Source organism: Sinohyriopsis cumingii, chromosome 8 (assembly GCF_028554795.1).
Source record: "Sinohyriopsis cumingii isolate HCF-2022 chromosome 8, ASM2855479v2, whole genome shotgun sequence".
NCBI lineage: Eukaryota > Metazoa > Mollusca > Bivalvia > Unionida > Unionidae > Sinohyriopsis > Sinohyriopsis cumingii.
Genome location: NC_142968.1, coordinates 107,278,827 through 107,290,244, shown reverse-complemented (window position 1 = coordinate 107,290,244; position 11,418 = coordinate 107,278,827).

Below are 11,418 nucleotides of genomic sequence, written 5' to 3'. Positions count from 1 at the left end.
GTCTATGTGTTGTATATGTCTATGTCTCTACTGTATTTGTCTCTACCTAGGGTAGCGCGTATTCAGGTCAGCTATTTGCAACACTGTTTCCAGTGTTCTGCCGAATTGAGGTCAGCCACTTGCAACATTGTTGCCAGTGTCCACTACCGTAACGTCAATTCCTACTGAGTCTAAACAGGCCCGTGTTCAATTCTAGTTTGAGGCTATGGTGCCGGGACCCTTTTTTAACATGGAAGTTTACGTGAAGCTAAAGTGCCCCACTTAACTACTCTAGTTCACGTACGACCCGAAATCCTAAGTCTTGTAACATGTAAATAGGAGGGAGGCTAAGTTAATTTAACAATTGTAATTAGATCTTTTACTTCCTGAGCATTGCAAACATAGTTATTAATTTATTTAAAAGTCTTTTCACTCCGATCCTGTACATTAGTTATCGGATATACAGGGTTGTATTCAATCCGCTCAAAATTTAAACAACATAACCCATAAACAAACTGAAGTACACAAAATTCTGAGTCAGCTTAATGTGACAAAAGCCTGTGGGTTTGATAACGTCTCTAGTGTTCTTTAAAAACATGTGCCAGTGAATTGTGTGTTCATTCATGCGAAGTTTGCAACCTGTCCATAACGTCCGGTAGTTTCTTGTATTCAAAAATGCAAATCGTTGTCCTAATTTTTCAATAAGGTGATAAAAATTTAATCTCAAATTAAAGACCCGTGTCACTGTTAACGATTTTATCCAAAGCGTTTGAAAATATTATAGATAAACAATATTAAAATTGTTTGAATGCAGCATACGTGAAGGGCAACGTGGTTTTATGTCAAAGTGTTCTAGAGCAACCAATATAGCAAACCTTACTTATTTTATCCCAAAATATACATTGATGCAATTTATATCCATAACATTGATTCCGTGTCTAAAAACTATATCAAATGAATTTGATTCCATGTCTCATAAAATATTCAAAAATAACATGGTCCTTTTGTGTAACTCGTGATAGTCTTAATTGGTTTTCTTCATATTTGTGTGACATATACAAAAGAGTTCTGTAAAATGATCACGGTTCGAAATTATTTAGCATCATTTCTATGGCCAATGGGGTTCTATTTTAGGGCCTAAATCATGTTTATTGTACATAAATTACCTCAGTTTAGACACAGTGTATGACTACTGTGATCAATATCAGTTGAAAATGATGTGAATAAGTGTTGCTATATCAATTTTACAAAGAAGACAAAGACAGCCATTTGCATGAACTATTGAATAGCCATGGGTGGCCAAGTTGTCTGGATCTATTGCCTTTGCAGATCACTCAGATATCCCACCTCTGTCCGGATGAGTTCGCGTGGATATGTGATCAACCTTGCCAGCACGTTCCCGTAGGTAGGTGGTTCTTACCAGGTTCTCCCTCGACCAAATATGTTGAACACCCTGTAATAAATAAAATGTGCTGAAAATTGTGTTAAACCGCACCAAAAAAAAAAACGTGATCTAATTTAATTCGAGCTGTGAACTTGAGAGTTTATATAGAGAAGTGTGTGAGAGATATGGTTGTGTGGCTGACGAGTGTCCCCATTTGTAATGCTCTTGATAAGACTACTCTGTGTCTGTGTTTTGTAATGCGTAGGCTTTAATACTGTCTTGAAAAAGGGTGTAGTCAGCAATATGTTCTGACGCAATAAATTGAAACGGTTCAACGAAAGGTTTGAAGATTTACTTTTTGACAAAAATCAGGTTTGGATTTCACCAATGACTCCAGTTGCCATATCTTCAGAAATTGTAAAGCAAGAGAAATTAATTAGAAAAAATAATTAGAAAGCAAGAGAAAGATTATTGACCAAGTATTTGTTTTCAAAACGTAAAGAAACAAAAGCAAAATAAAACATGTAATTTATTTTAGCAAACCTAGTACGAGGTAGTTGGCAAGGTAACTTAGACTAGATATGTACCTAAATGTACGTTGTAATTGTTGTCAAAGTATCAGGAAATTAATTAAAAACTGTTCTAGCACAATAAATAAAATAATTGTATATCAATGTCACTATTCATGACATTTTTTTGGAGCTTTCGTAACTTGCTTGGCGGCAAATGATATCTGGATATGCAGCTTCTTGGGAGACTTTAAATCTAGTATTGATTTCCCGCATAGCGCTTCAACTTAGACTTCGACAATACAGATTGTAGCATACGTCATCGTCTTCCATCTTGGATTCTTCGTCGGGTTTCGAACGTGAAATCATTATAACATTTTGTTATGAGGACTACTAAAATTTTATTCTCGGATTATTTTTGGATCATTTTTGGATTTGATTCTAAAAACCTTTTTTATCTTTTCATTTTTACAGAATTTTTCCAGGGAAATAAATTATTGTAATTTTAAAAGCTTGTTGTTTTCACTCTTTATTGTGTTACTGTTTATTCGAGCCTAAACACGTGACATAAGAGACAGCGTATGATTTCTGTGTTAAATACAATTTTGGCTTTGTTGTATATATTCAGTATGATGTTATGTGTATCAAATTTCTATTTATGGATCTTCTTAATAGTTATATGTTATACTCATCTGTATTTTGTACGTGATCTTGTCTAAACTCAAGTTAATGGTGCACCTCACCAGAGACATTTATTTTGTAAACAACATAATACATAGCTAATATTTCTCTAAGATCGTAGATTGAATATTCATATCATTATAAATGGCAAACATGTTTTCTTGAATCTGAGTGTAAGACATTAAGTTTTTCACTTGTAATTTCATAAACGTGTTGACAACTTTGAATGTTTAATAGAGGAGAGTGACCTACATCCTGGCTTTAGTGTTGTGTCTCAACTTTTTATATAATGCGGTTGGCTTGAAAATTACCCATTCTCGACACACCATCTAAAGCAGACCAGTCTTATTGTTGTGTTCAGTTTTTCATTTGGGTGGATTTACTTATCCAAAATATTATTCCTGCAATTAAGAAGTGTTCAATAATATTCTTGGACTAGAACATTAATTAGGAATTATAGTGAATTCAGACAAGAATATTTTGGAATAGAGTATTGTGATACATCAAACGGCTCTTAGCACATAGCCACTATCCCTCTTCAGGCAATTTGCACATTAGCACTTTCTAGAGGACATGCACATCAACACATTCAACATTGGAATTTGTTTGGAATACCACCGTAATTCAGTTGTAATTTCATACATTAGGACTTGTGATAGAACTTTAGGACTGTTTGGGATTTAATTCACAATATTGTAAGTTCTTTTTAAATTTTTACTTTGTATTCTATGGAAATAAATTATGTGTTAAATTGTACAAAACCTATTAGTTTTCGCACTTTTCTTTTAATTAGCTATAGGCCATATAGCTGTAAGAAGGATCTATTTGTAACCTGATTGTACATAAGACACAAGCTGTGCACGTTTATGAATATAGCATGATCGTGTCTTCAATCCAGTAGTAATTAAATGGAATATTGAAAACTAGACGCATGCGTGGTCTGTTGAGTAATCGCATTGATTCTCTCTCCGTGTTATTTGTTCGTCTTACACAGTTGAGCTCACGGGTTTGTCAGAGGGGACATTTTCATTACCCAGATTCCCTGTGTAAATGAAGTAATTTCCGGATACCAAAGTTAGGAAATAGTATGATTTCTTTGTGTAAATAGAGTGATTACTGGAAGACAAAGTGAAGAAATAGAAGGAATTCTTTCTTGTATAAACATAGTGATGACTTGATTACCATGTTAAGACATAGTAGGAATTCTTTTTGTAAATGAATTGATTGCTCGTGTAGGAATTCTTTTTGTAAATAAATTGATTGCTCGTGTAGGAATTCTTTTTGTAAACGAATTGTTTTTTCGTGCAGGTATTCTTTGTGTGAATGAGCTGATTGCTTATATAGGAATTCTTTGTGTAAATTAATTGATTACTCGATAACAAAGTTAAGAAAGGGTATACCTTATTTGCTGAATAGGCATGATATACTGGATGAAAAAATTAAAAATAGTATGGCTTTTGTGAAAATATAGCGATTATGGACACCAAAGTTAGGAAATAGTAGCATTTCTTTGTGTGGATAAAGTGATTATTGGATGACAAAGTTAAGAAATAGTATGGTTTCTTTGTTGTGTAAATAAAGTGTTTGCTAAAGTTGAGAAATAGTTGGATGCGTTTGTGTAAATATAGTGATTGCTGGATGCAAACGTTAAGAAATATTATGGATTCTTTGTGTAAATAAATTGATTAATGAATGATAGTTAGGAAATAGTGCGATTCCATTGTTGTGCAAATAAAGCGATTATCTAATGGCGAAATGATGAAAGAAGGATTTTTTATTTTGTAAATAAATTTATTACTGGATGACCAAGTTAAGAAATAGTATGATTTCTTTGTTGTATAAATATAGTGATTATTTTAATGACAGTTAAAAAATAGTAGAATCTCTTTCTTGTGTAAATATAGGTATTAATGGATGACACTATTACAAACTAGTTGGATCTAAGTATTGCATAAATATTGTAATTACTGGATAACAAAGTGAAAAGATAATAGGAATTCTTAGTGTAAATGAACTGATTACTAAATTACGAAGTTAGGAAATAGCAGGATATGTTTCCTGTGTAGATATAGTAATCAATGGATGACAAAGTTAAGAAATAGAAGGCTTTTTGTTCTGTAAATACAGTGATTACTGGATGACAAAGTTAAAAATAGTATGGTTTCTTCATGTAAATATAGCAAAGATGGAAAAATTTGCAAAGTTACGAAATAGTTGGAATTATTTGTGTAAATAAATTAAATAGTGCATAAAAATTAGTAAAAATCAGTTGATTTATTTTTTGTTTACATAATATGATTATTGGATGACAAATGACAAAGTTAAGAAATAGTAAGAATTCTTCATGTAAATAAAGTAATTACTGGATGACTAAGTTGATAAGTGTATAAATAGTAGGCATTCTTTGTGTAAATATAGTAATTACTGAAATACAAAGTTAAGAAACAGTACCATCTCTTGGTGTAAATAAAATGATTACTCGATGACAAAGTTAAGAATTAATAAGATTTATTTGTTACATAAATATAGTGAATGCTGAATTACAAAGTTAAGATACAGTATGAATTCTGGTTTAAATAAAATCATTACGCGATGAAAGTGAAGAAGTATTGGGATTTATTTGTTTGTGCAAATAAAGTGATTACCCGATAACAAAGTTAAGAAATAGTTTGAATTCTTTGTGTAAATAAAGTGATTTACCTAATGACAAAGTTAACAAAAATAGTAGAATATGTTTGCTGTGTAAATGTAGCGATTACTTGATGACAAACTTAAAAAATAGAAGCATTTGTTTGTTTTCTAAATAAAGTAATTACTGGTTAACAAGGTTAAGAAATACTATTATTTATTAATGGATAGCAAAGTTAGTAAAATTAAGAAATAGTAGGAATTCTTAGTGTAAATATCGTGATTACTGAAAGACAAATTTAAGAAATAATAGGGTTTCTTTGTTTGAAGAAAAAAGTAATGACAAAGTTAAAAAAAATAGCACGAATTCTTTGTGTAAATAAAGTGATTACTGGATGACAAAGTTAAAAAATAGTACGAATTCTTTGTGTAAATAAAGCGATTACTGGATGACAAGGTTAAGAAATGGCAGAATGAGGTTGCTATATAAATATGGTGACTATGGATGACAAAATTAAGAGATAATGAACTATCTTTAACGAGGATAACACAAGTGGTCATGGCTGACCCATCTGCCATGTGGTCCTCAGTTTTTGTAATAAAATAATAAAAATAGAAGTTCATGCACATAACCATGTATCGTCGCACACTCATTCGTACGTATTTGACATGAATGACTATGTGTGACTATACTGGGAAACATACAAATATATATCAATTATGGATATGATTTTAAAGTTTTCTATTTAGAGCTTTTAATATGTCATTCCAGCTGGTCTAGAAGGAATTTCTTTAATGATATTTTAAAAGAAGCAAAGGAAGTTGAATTAAGTATCCTCATTGGTAAGGAATTCCATACAGTAGGTGCTGATACAGAAAATGAGCTTTTGTAATGATTGGTTTTCGACCAAGGAATCTGGAGATCGTTGTTTGTCGTCGATCGGAGATTACGCTCAGTATTCGATGATCTTAGTTCAATTATGTTAGAGATATAATCTGGAGAAAGACCGTTTAAAGACTTGTATGTCATGATTCCTTTAAAATAACGAATACGTTTTTGTATAGGTAGCCATTTCAGATGTGAAAACAAAACATTTGAGGGAGTCATAACAGGAAGTTTCAGTATTATTCGGGCTCTCCTTTTCTGGAGTCTATCAATTCTGGACAGATTATAATTTGATGTGTTTCCCCATATGGTACAGCCGTAATCTATCAGTGGTAGTATATAACCCGAAAAATAAATTTCAAGTGATTGTAGAGGTAGAAATTTTGAAAGCAATTTTAATAGAGTTATTCTTTTGACTACCATTGCACATAAGTGATCGATATGCGCATTCCAGCTGAGGTGTTGATCAATGTAGATACCAAAAAGATTTTGATTTTTTTTGACAATATAAACGTCTAATACACGAAATCTTTGTGTAACGAAAATGAAACAATATAACAATTAAGAAAATGTAAGATTTTTTGTTTTATAAACATTGCTACAGGCCTGTTCGATAAGGATTGTCACGTTCCTCGACTTATGAGTGCTCATAATTTACCCATGATGCAACGCTCGTCCGGCGAGCAAAACTATTTGCTGTGATGGAGGCCAACAAAGCATATAATTAAAGCTATCCATCAGTACATAATTTGTGTATGTATCTTATTAATCACGTCTTCATTTGATATCCATTTATAAGTTTCTCATCAGTCTAAATCATCAATAAAAATGTGTTAAAATGCCAAAGAATAATTTTGTTATATTTCTTTATCAGTATCGCATCCGAATTTACCGATTTTCATATCCTTGAAACGTGCCTCTACCCATGCCGTTTTGCGATGGTACTACATATTTCGATGCTATTATAATATATGTAAAGCATGGAATTCAAACTATACAGCCGTATATAATATGTGTAGATATGCTATTAATTATTTCTTCATTTGTCTGTCTAGATATGTTATTAATTATTTCTTCATTTGTCTGTCCGTTCGCCTAATACTTTCCTATGCGAACGTTACAGATCTTCATATCATTGATACATGCCTCTACCCATGCCGTTTTGCGATGGTGCCACATGATTCGATGCTAATACTAAAAATGTGAAGCATAGAGTCCAAGCTGTACAACATTATATAATATATGCATGTATCTTATTAAGTAAGTCATCATTTGTCTGTCCGTGAGAATAATGCATTCATACACGAACGTTATTTGTCAAGGAAGACTATGTGTTCCTCATCACTTTAGATCAATAGCTAATAGAAATGTGTAAAACTGCAAAATAAAAATGTTGGTATTTTTTTTACTCAGTATTGCTTAGGGTTAGCGACTAGCTATGCATTCTTGACGGGAGTATTGCTCGCTGGATGACAAAGGTAAGAAACAGAGGGTTTTGTTTCTTGATGAAATATAGTGATTACTGGGTGACAAAGTTAAGGAAAGTTGACCTTCGTGTATAGAGACTTTTAAATATTCTTGCATTTAGTTTATCAGATCATCATATTAATAAAAACGTAAAACTGTACTTTATCTTAAATATGGTAAAACCCCGTAATCAACACTCTCCTGTTATCAGAACTGTTACCTATAGCAAGACAGTGTAAAAAAAATTAGCCATGCCCACCGAATATTGTACACTTTGGGCATGGGTTTTATATCCTGAGCCAAATAGTAGCCCTTAAAGAGAACCAGAAGCTTGTATTAAGTTACGTACCAGGCTAATGCATTTTGTCAATGGATGTCTCTACTTAAATATTATTCAGTTTTTATCAGACTACCATTATTAAAACTGTTACTTTTGTTGGTTCAAGTGTCATTTCTTGATCCATTCGTAAAGTCCATTCAAAGTACTAATTTAACAGGTTAATGAAACTATACTCTCAACGCGCCGGTCCATTTCAAAATGCTGCTAACATGGGCGCCCGCAGGATTTTTTGCAGGTGGGTGGGGTCCCGTCAGTCACGGTAGTATTAGTATAATAAGCAGTCTGAAACTAAAGCTAATATTTACTAAGCGTTTTGAACAGAATCCTGTAACGTATTTTCGTCTTCATTTGCGTGATTAAACTTGTCGGAATATAATTATATATATATATATATATATATATATATATATATATATATATATATATATATATATATATATATATATATATATATATATATATATATATATATAATGCCCAGTGGGGTCACGTGACCCCCCTTGACCTATGCTGCGGGCGCCCATGGCTGCTAGAGTAGGGTATACTTCAAGAAATTGATACATTATCAAAATACTACTGGACGATACTGTATAAGCTATGATTCAACATAAAAATACTGCTGCACAATACTGTCAAAGCAAGTATCCATTGTCAAAATACTGCTAGAATGTACTGTCAAAGCAATTATCCATTGTCAAAATACTGCTAGAATGTACTGTCAAATCAATTTTCCATTGTCAAAATACTGCTAGAATGTACTGTCAAAGCAATTATCCATTGTCAAAATACTGCTAGAATGTACTGTCAAATCAATTTTCCATTGTCAAAATACTGCTAGAATGTACTGTCAAAGCAATTATCCATTGTCAAAATACTGCTAGAATGTACTGTCAAATCAATTTTCCATTGTCAAAATACTGCTAGAATGTACTGTCAAAGCAATTATCCATTGTCAAAATACTGCTAGAATGTACTGTTAAAGCAATGATCCGTTATCAAAATAATACTAGACGAAACTGTCAAAGCAACGATTCATCATCAAAATACTACTATACTATCCAATGCTGTCAAATCACTGATTCATTATGTAAATACTGCCTGACTATACTGTCAAATCGCCGATTTATTATCAAAATAATGCTAGATTAAACTGTCACAATAGTCCTTTACAAATCAGATAAATCCTTTCATATGTGGAAGAATATTAATTTTGATTGTCAAACATGATTTCTGGGTGTGGCTTTTCAGACCTACTTAACGTAAGGAGTTATTATTACTTAATGTTTAATCAGGATAAGCCAGATTAAGTGGTCCTGCAAGAAAAAGATAAAGAGCAAGAGAAAGGTAGAAATTATGCACTATGGTCTAACCAGTGACGCACTGCGGTCACATAGCTAGCAGAGCTGGATTAAGACTTTGGGATCCCGGGGAACTTAAGATAGGTGGAGCCTTATAGATCTACAAAATGCACCCTGAAAGTAGTCCTTTAGCTGTCCTCTAGATGCGTATAAATATTATAGCTATATTGGGCTAATTATTAGACGGTTTAAACCTTTATATAGTTTACGTAAACACACATAATTGTATCCACGGCAACCGAGGAGAGGAATGGGGACAACATGACTTAGTCGCACTGCTACTTGCCAATATATACAAGGTGCGAGTGATATTTTGCTAATACTGGCGGAAACACTTCATAACAGTCTCGAATTTGTATGTAGAAATATTTATTGGAAAAGGTAAATGCAATGCATACTGTGATTTGGAATTTAAAATAAAAATCAGCTTTAAAGACTTAAGTCTGCGAATATTATTCAGATGAAGTGAACAATGGGACGTTTGTGCTATGATCAACAGAGTTGAAGTTGGCCTAACGTTATGTATAATAATAATAATAATAATAATAATAATAATAATATTTATTTATTTAACGATAATCAATCATGAAATACCCATCTGCCATGTGGCTCTCAATTTTAGCTACGGGTTATGTACAAGCAAAATATAAGTTAATGTCACTTGCATACACTCGGATATGTTAGCACACGTACTCACGCCAATTTAAAATTAATTAATTTGTGTAACTATAGTGGCAACAGATGCATATACGAACAAAACAAGTATACACAATTCAGTATTTCTTTTTACAAATTTAATTATATAAATTCAATTTTATTAGCATGTTTTCCTTTTTCATAACAAAATATTATTACTTTTACAAAACACTTTTACTTGTAACAAGTTATTTGGATTAATTTAAATTTAAAATTATATATATATATATATATATATATATATATATATATATATATATATATATATATATATATATATATATATATATATATATATATATATATATATATATATAACCAATCCAACCTTTAGAAAACCTTCGGATTTTTTTCTTTTTTAGTTATTTACAAACGAATGGAACTGTGTTCAACACTAGTATTCCTTTTTGTAAAGTTAAGTACGAATATTCCTTTTCGTAAAGTTAAGTACGAATATTCCTTTTTGTAAAGTTAAGTACGAGTATAGAAATTTTGACAGTAATGTTAACTGAATTATTATTTTGACGACCATTGTACCACATTAATCGATATGTGCATTCCAGCCGCGATGTTGCTCAAATTAGCTACACAGTTTTTTTCTCTCCATATTTTTAACGCTGAACAAAGTCTTTCTGAGCTAAAAGTAAATCCATGTTAGTGGATTGACGCTGCCTTGTTCCAACTTTTATACAGTTTGTTTTAGATAAATTAGTATGTATTATGTGGGTTGTTTTACACCAAACTGAAATATAGTTAAGTTCGATTTGAAATTTATTTTCAATGGAGTCATGAGATTTACCAGATGGATGACGGTTATAGTCGTCAGCAAAAAGATCTGTGTTAGAATACACTGAATATGAGGCTACGTCACTGATAAACAGTAGAAAACGACGAGGCCGTAATATAGATCTTTGCGGAACATCGCTTACAGTATTACTTGAATCGGATGTATGTTTCCCCACACACAAGAAAACGAAGTCTGATAGTAAGACTGAGCTTGAAGAAAACTTGTACTCTGGTAGCACTTTAATTAGCACACAATGGTCAACCAAATTTAATGCATGCAGCCACTGCTATAAAAAGTTTCGCCAATGAAATTAAACATGAATGTTTCTGTCAGAAACCAAATTGTGATTTACGGATGTATTGGTACTTGTTAAGGTATCCCAAAAGACCACTTGCTGAAACTTTTCCATAATTTGGAAAGTACAGATATAACAGATATGGGTCGATAACTGGGTGGGTCATTCTTTTCATGGATTTATGAAATACGAATACTTTTGCTAATTTCAATGACTCGTGAAATGTACAGAAAGTGATACTACAGTTAATTACTTCTTTCAATGACTCATAGATTGATGCAGCCACATGTTCAGAGTTTTATGGTAAATTCCATCTAAACCCGCTGATTTGTTATTGTCTATTTTATTGATAACATCAATAGTATAAGTTATTGTAATTAGGGAGATGTTGAGACTAAGAGAGTTGGA